At 49.2% G+C, this 7,621-nt stretch overlaps 1 long non-coding RNA gene across 1 annotated transcript; it reads right to left on the reverse strand.

The window, feature by feature from the left end:
• Positions 1 to 3,251: 3,251 nt before the first annotated feature.
• Positions 3,252 to 7,403, reverse strand: LOC142818753 (uncharacterized). The gene is made up of 3 exons (XR_012896407.1): positions 7,306 to 7,403; positions 4,081 to 4,237; positions 3,252 to 3,847 (listed from the first exon to the last, which is right to left on the reverse strand). It is a non-coding gene; the product is annotated as an uncharacterized LOC142818753 (long non-coding RNA).
• Positions 7,404 to 7,621: the final 218 nt, after the last annotated feature.

A 7,621-nucleotide genomic window follows, 5' to 3' on the forward strand; every position in this document is an offset into this window, starting at 1 on the left:
GCTCTGCCGGCAGCCTGTGTGCCGGGGCTTTCTAGTCCAGCAACATCCGTGGTCCTGCTAGGCCAGAGAGTCCCCAGACCACAGAAGTTCAACCCGTATTATAATCCCTCTTGCATTTTAGGTTCTGAGGTATTTTGTTAAAGCATTTGTAACAATAGAGAGTGTTGTTGTTGTTTTGCCGTCCTGGTTGTTTCCATCTGTACAGCAACATTACAGCGTTTACGGCACCTCTGAGTCTCCAGTTAATATAGAATTAGCATATTTTATTAATTAACATGTGATCACCAGAATCAGTGTGCGGCGGGAGATCCTCTTGAGATGTTTGCTCTGTTCCTGCAGGGAGCAAGGCCTGAATGCGAGGCGTCTGACTTGTCCTCAGATCATCCCCTTTGGACCATTGTCTGTCTTTGATCTCCTGGGCAGGAGCAGGGTGGTCTCCAAACTACAGTAAATCCGGCTCCCTGGCCCAGGGTCTCTGAGACGCAGAGAGGTCATTGAATTCACTCGATCCCAAAATTCAGGATGTCTCCACATTCGGGACGTGAAGGTTTAACCAGTTTTTAATGGGTGCGCCTTGCCGGTTAAGGTTAACCAGCGAGGCTGGGGCAGTTCCCCTCCTGACCTGGGCGGGGGCTTCTCCTGCCCCCTGGGGGGCCCACCAGGGTGCTCCACAGGCTGGGATTGCTCTGGCTGGGATGCTCTCGCTCTTCTCAGAATTCCCGCCAAGGTGTTAAGACTCCTCCTGCTGTGTGCGTAGACAGATTTCTTCATCGGTAGCTTGCAAAGCGATGCACACGGGCGGGTAAGAATGGCCATTCCCATTCCACCTAGGGGGTTATGATTGCTGGACAGAAGCAAAGCGACTTGCTGGGGCTCACGGGGGAGGCAGTAGCCGCTAGGGCTACAACCCAGCTTCCCAGCCCCCTGCTTCGTGTGCAGCCCACTGCACTGCAGCTTCGACGCTTGAGCGCTGGCTGCTCCAAGGCCGTCTCCAGGACGCCGGCAGGGGTGAATGGAAATTGCAGTAGCTCAGGTGACTGCACCCAGAGAGTCATCAAGGACTTCTGCTTTTATCTCTGTCTTGTGCAGTGGTCCGGATGCTGCTCTCCCTCCCACCAGAGCACTGAGCACGGAGATAAAAGCAAACACCGGGTAAAGAAGATGGAGAAAGCAGTCTTGTGCTCTGCTTTCATGCTGTCAAGCGTTAGCCTGGGGGATGCGATCATTTGCAGTGACAGGAAGGTCTTTGGGATCTCAAAGGGCCACACCGACCCTTTACTGATGAGCGGTTTGCATAAGAGATGCCATTGTTCTAGGAAGAAAGCATGAGGGAGCGCCAAAGGAAGTCCGTAGCATGGGCCACTGGTGCTAAGAGAGTGTCAGGGATACCTGTTCAGAACACTCGCCTAAAAACATGATTCACTAGGCTACATTGACACAGCGGCGTTATTTTGGAATAACGGACGTTATTTCGAAAGAACAGCGTGCGCCGCTACACAGCAAGCCATTATTTCAGAATAACGTCGAGCTGGAGGACTTCTTACTCCAACTCCTGTAACCCTCATTTCGTGAGGAATAAGGGGCATCGAAGGAAGAGTGTTCTTCCCTCGACTTCCTGAGCGTAGGCAGCACCAAAAGCCGAATGCCGCTATTTCGACTTCAGCTACGCAGGTGCCGTAGCTGAAGTTGCACCGTTGACGTAGCTGAAGTTGCGCAGCTTAGTTCCACTTTTGCCCTGCTGTGTAGACGTGCCCTCAAAGAGCTAGGTATGGACAAAAGCAATTGTAAGGGTGTAACGCCAACAGGTGGAACCAAACCTGGGAACTCTGGAACTCAGTGCAGGACTATAAAACCAGCTGGTTTTCAGTGAAGGCTGTAGAGTAAACTCACCCTTCCTCTCTGTAAGTGGTCTCAGTGCCACTCCATGGGAAGGTGCGTACACCCAGGAGATGTGTGGGTTACAATAGCAGAAAAGTTGATGATCTTAAACCACAATCTCAGTCATTAGTTAATGTGCCTCCAAGACATGGTTTAATATTATCAACTTTTCTATCACCGCATTGTTTTTAGGAGTGCATTCTGAGCAGGTATCCCAAATGCTCTTGGTACCAGCTGCTCATGCTCTTGACTTGTATGATTACTGGTGTGGGGGTTCCAGTCCCACCCCCTCTGCCTTGTGCTACCTTGACAGGTGCCCAAGTGCTTAATTGACCACAGTACACACAGTCTATTCCGCCAGGGTATGTGGGGTGGGGGGTCTGGGCCCGCCCTCGCTCCCAGACCCCAGCCCAGGGCCCTAAGGACAGTATCGCTGGGATCTGTCCCACCGGGGGGGGGGTCCGCCCCCGAAACCCGCCGGTACGCCGGCTCCTCGGCCTGCCCTGGGCTACTTCCACCCCACCTACGGCTCCCTATGCTTCCCTTGCTTTCCCACCTACTCTCTCTCCCCTCCCTCCTCGTCTCCCCTGCTCCTCCGCTCTTGTATCCTCTTCCCCCTGTCTGACTCTGCCCCCCCCCCCTCGCGTCATTTCCGGGCGCCATTTCCCTACCGCTCTGCATCTGACGTTGCCTAGCAACGTCCCCTGCCCTAGCTGCTCACCAGACGCGTGGCCGCGCTACACAGCCGGCACGCGCGTAGTTCTCGTCGGGCGGTCCCCAGCAGCGAGAGGGCAACCGCCGGGTCGGTGCGGGGTGGGCCCGTTTCGGGCGGGTAGGCGGGCCCCAACCCGTCATAACTGGCGTTTCAACAAGAAGGAGGCACAAGCAACTAAAATGCCTCTAAAGTTGCTTGGAAAAGCAACGTTCATACGGCTTGATTCAGTTCTGTGTCTGAAGTCACCCTGGAGTGAAACTGGTCTTAGGTCAGAATCAGAATGCCTTTGTTCCTGGTAAATACAGCAGATCTTTGCAGTGTTCCAAAGCCACCGGGAAAAGTTTGCACCTGAACCAGCCAACTTTGTAATCCATTTGACCTTAAAGCTGAGCATTTATGTGCTGTTTCCCAAAATAAGCATCAATCAAGTTTGGGAGAATGCCTTAAGGAGTGTGTGAGCCAAATTGTACCAGTCAGAAAGAGGCTGTTTTTCAAATCCGCTTTCCAGGCGAATCTTCCCATCTCTATTAACACTTAACATATCCCCCTAAGCCTGGATGCTCTTTGAAGCAAGTTACCAGCTTAATTGGGACTCTTTAATAAAATTTAATACTATTTTTTTAATGAAGAAAGATGAAATGTTGCCTACAGGGGAATCCAAGCTCAAGGTATTTAAAGAAATTATTCTTTGAGAAGGCTGATTTCTATCTCAGCCTCTACTATTCATTCACTGAAACAACATTAGCATTTTAATATCACATTTGCTCCCCCCGCACACTTCTTCACTCTTCTGTTTTTTTCTGTCCTACCAGGAAAATTCAGTCCTTAAACAGCAACCCCATGCTCTCGAATGAAGATTAATACTCTCTTATTCTTGCAAATGAGGGCTGCGGCTTTTCCCAGACAATTAGGTCGATAGCGTTCTCTTCCATTTATGAACACCGAACTCAAGTTTTAACGGGCGAGGCGTTAACAGTTCCATAATTGATGCAAACTTGGGTGTCTCCAAGTAGGAGCTCCATACAAAGCGGCTTTAATGCTGATCTGTTTAGGCTGCGAGCTATAGCGTGAGCTGATTTTCTGTTCAGACGATAGAATAGTGAATGTTGTGTATCTAGAGTAAAAATCTGCTCTTCGCGCCCACTAGCAGCCTGAATGCATGAGAAAAACCAAGCTTTTATTTTTCAGGGTGGTGCAGTTACCTCTCTATAGCATGGTAAGCGACTATCATTCGTGTGTGACTTCCACATTGAACTGAAACAAACAGAGAAAGTTATTCGTTTTTCTTTCTGTGACTTCAACGGTTTGTATCTCATCAGGAATCCCCCCCCCCTCAGTTCAGTTTCTCCTGCAGTGAGGTCATAGGTAGGTTTGTGACACGCCTGTTGACATGGCAACACACAAGGTCAGAACGTTAGCAAACGCCACTGAAAGAAGGAGCAGGAGGAGGAAGTGCAGAGGGAAGGTGGACGTTCTGGGATACTCACACATCTTGGGACATCGGTTGATGTGGCACCAAAAACAATCATGAAACACAAATGACAGGTAAATGGATTGTGTTTTCCTCCGCAAGAAAAAGCTGGCCTCTACACGGAATCCCAAGACATTAGCAAGAGCTTTGCTGTTGACGTTTTTCCTCGGAACCTGTGTATAAATAATGAAGATTGATCAGAGGACTAGGACAATGTATAGCGGTTTGTTTATTTTTAGGGACAAATCTATTTTTCTTTCCCTATTTAGCAGTATTTTATTCTGTTCTTAAAGCTTTCAGTACTCTCCAGGGAGCATGGCTCTGTCATAGTTAGTCTCTGTTCTCCCCCTGCTCCCAAGATCTTGAGGGCCCATTGTGACCTGTAACATCATTGTACCTTTTTATAGGTTCTTGTAGGATTCAAGGCACAGCTGTGTTAGAATTGGTTGGGTGCTTTTTTTTTTTTTCCTGGGACTTTGTCTCACATATTGTATTCACAGGTGTATTACTGAACTGATCCGTGGAACAATTAAAAGAGGGAAATGTGGTCCATATTCCTCCCTTCTCTGGGTTCATAGTTTCATCTTCCAATGGGGGCTGATCTTATGTTTTAGTGGGGAACAGAACCACCTGCAATCTGATTGGTGATTCCCCTCCTACAGCCATCTGGGTGAAGCCCTTTTGACTTCATGAGTGCAAGAGTGCAGCCAGAATCTGCGCTGATTGTAGACTTGCTAATTGCCCCCAAAGATGGCCATTTCACAGACACCTCCAAGGACAAATGTCTGCCCAGTCACACAACTGAAACAAGGCCTATCCCTGACCTCACACAGCCTGACCGGGGATCTGTGATGGATGGGAGGTGCGAAAGGTGTGAGGGAGAGTGCATACCCCACACTGAAATAGGGGTGGTTAAAACCCTGTGGACGGAGAAAGTCCCACCCCTTCATCCAGACTGGGCATGCTCCAAGTGCTGGAGCAGAATAAAAGGAAGCAGAACAGCTCAGTCCGGGCTGGTCACTGAAGGAGAAGGACCTTTGGCTGGAGCTGCCGGGCTACCCCGGCCAAAGGCCCAGACAGAGGCAGATGGAAAACCAGGACACTGCTACCACACAGCCCCTAAGCACCCCAGAGAGAAGCAGCTGCCGGGGAAAAGGGAGACCCAGCCACTCATGGGAGACTGTCCCACCAGCGCCGGTGGGAAATGACCCAAGGAGGGTGCAGGAGCGGCCTCTCCCGCCCAGGTAAAATCGACGTGTTTCATCCCGATTCCCCGATGAGGGAGTGGTAGACCTCTCTGCCACTCACAGGGGCCTTGGCCGGGACCCGGTGGAGTAGGGTGGGCCCAAGTCCCCCTACTGGGTCGATTAGCCCCCAACACCCCAACTTATTGACTTGAGCTACCAAGCTGTGCGGCCCTGTGTTAAAGGGCCCTATCCTATTGATTCAAGCTACCAAGCTGTGCTGCCCTGCATGAAAGGGCCATACCCAATTGACTTGGGCTACCCAGCCGTGCTAGCCTGAGCCAACCTCTCACTGACTCTAGCCATTAGGCAATACTACCCTGGACCAAGGGTTGGGGTTCATAGGCAATGAGAGGGACTGCCGATGATTCAGTGGCTGATTAGGTGGTGTCCACACCCTCGTATAACCTCCCCCCAGAGATGGGGCCGCCCTACGCCATGACAAAAGGGTTAACTCAGAGAATAGGAGAATCCCTGAAAAAACATCCAGGAAGTGTTGGCAGGGAGCCAGGAGAGCCAATGGGAAGAAAATGTTAAAATTTGAATTGAAAAAAAAGGTTGCCTAGTTCGGTCTCCTTAGTGGGAGTTTTAAACCAGGGGGACAGCATGAGTTGAACCAGGTAGGAATATTCATGCCTAGAATTGGACTAGACCTTGGAAGTACAGATATGTGAGTAGATAGGGAATGCGTTTAGTTAGAGGCAATCAGGTTATTTTCTTTGTTTTGTTGTTGGGTTAAACTCCTCTGTGCTGAATCCATGTGTCTCCCCCCAACCCTTACACTGTAACTAAAGCTGAATCCCAGGCAAGCAGTTCTCTGTGCTTTAATCTGTTTTCCTCAGTTGTTCTATAACACCAAGCAACCTAGTCTGCTTTACCAAGTATATCATTTTGTTCTGTTAATGAAATCACCTTTTTAAAGACTAGGGTCTGATTCTTGTGTCCTGGAAGGTAGAGGAGGTCTGTGTATGCATGCTTAAGACTGGGGGACAACTGTCATAGGTTACAGTTTGTTTTTTCAAGCTTTCTTGTGGTAAAAGAGCTTGGGGTACCCCTCTGGAAGAAGCTCCTAAGTGACCCTTCCTCATTTTTTTTTTCACTTGAGTGGTGGCAGCTATCTCCCAAGGCCAGGGAATCGGTGACCTTGGAGAGTCTCTAAAACAGAAGCCCGTCGAGGCAAGGTATTTTTAACGTCTCTTGCGGGCCCCCACCTTCTGCACTCGGAGTGCCAGACTGGGGAATAGCCTTGACAGGATTCATTTGTATTCATAGCGAAAAATCCAAACTTCTAGGTGTTCTACTTTTGATTACAAATGGTCCCTAACTGTAGCAGTTCTGACCAGTCAGTAAATGCATTCCCAAGGTGAGCGTTCCTCCATCCGACAAAGACTCACCACAAAGGAAATAACTCTTAGGGATTTGGGGGGGGGGAATTTTCTCTAAAAATTTCCACTCTACTCATCCCCAAAAGAACACCTACCCCACAGCCCCTTCAGTCCTTCCCAAACGCCTCCACAAAAAAGGTCGGCACAAGACAACAGGAAGACTGTCGATCATTTAAATGTCAAAACCAGCACAATTAATCAAATTCATTTTATTGCTCCCTAAGGAGGGCTCATCAGAACTGTGCAAATTCCCCCCGCACCCTAACTACATTCATCAAGGTTTCAATGTCATTCTCGTAAACACCCCCGCCTCCCAAAAACCCCCCAAACTAAACCCAACCAAAATCCCTCACACTCACATGGAGAGCAAATGCTGGGTGTTTAGCAGCTCAGGAGAAATGATTCATGCTTCTGCAATAAGGATAATAATGGCCTAACACCTTGCTCATGTTATATTTTACATAATTTTACATAATTGTTCACAGGGGCTACAATTAGTGAGACTGTGAAGTACAAAAGTAGAGGAGGAAAAAATAATCTCCCAAACTGGATACATTCAGCTGATTTTTTTCTCTAGTAATTACCATTGGGAAAGCAGATATTTTAACCTACCGATACCACATCGAGTTTAGATTCGTGGCACCTGTGGCACAGCTGGTAATAAAACCAAACTCCGGCTCGAATCCGTGTGACAATTCGGGGGGTGGCCCGGGATCATTCTGATGGGGCCGGGGGTGGGGTTGTCGTTCAAGGGATGAATTTGGTTGCAGCATTGTGCGCTCAGAAGTACACTGTGTCATCATCAAGGTCTGGGCCAGCCTTATGGGTGAGCGACTGCCATGGGGCAGTTTTGAATGTGTAAGGAAAGAGGTGTCAGGGCTCTCGCAATTTTTGTACAGCATAACTGGTAGGAGAAACCCGAGGTATT

The sequence above is a fragment of the Pelodiscus sinensis genome, chromosome 17, assembly GCF_049634645.1.
Source record: "Pelodiscus sinensis isolate JC-2024 chromosome 17, ASM4963464v1, whole genome shotgun sequence".
Lineage (NCBI taxonomy): Eukaryota > Metazoa > Chordata > Testudines > Trionychidae > Pelodiscus > Pelodiscus sinensis.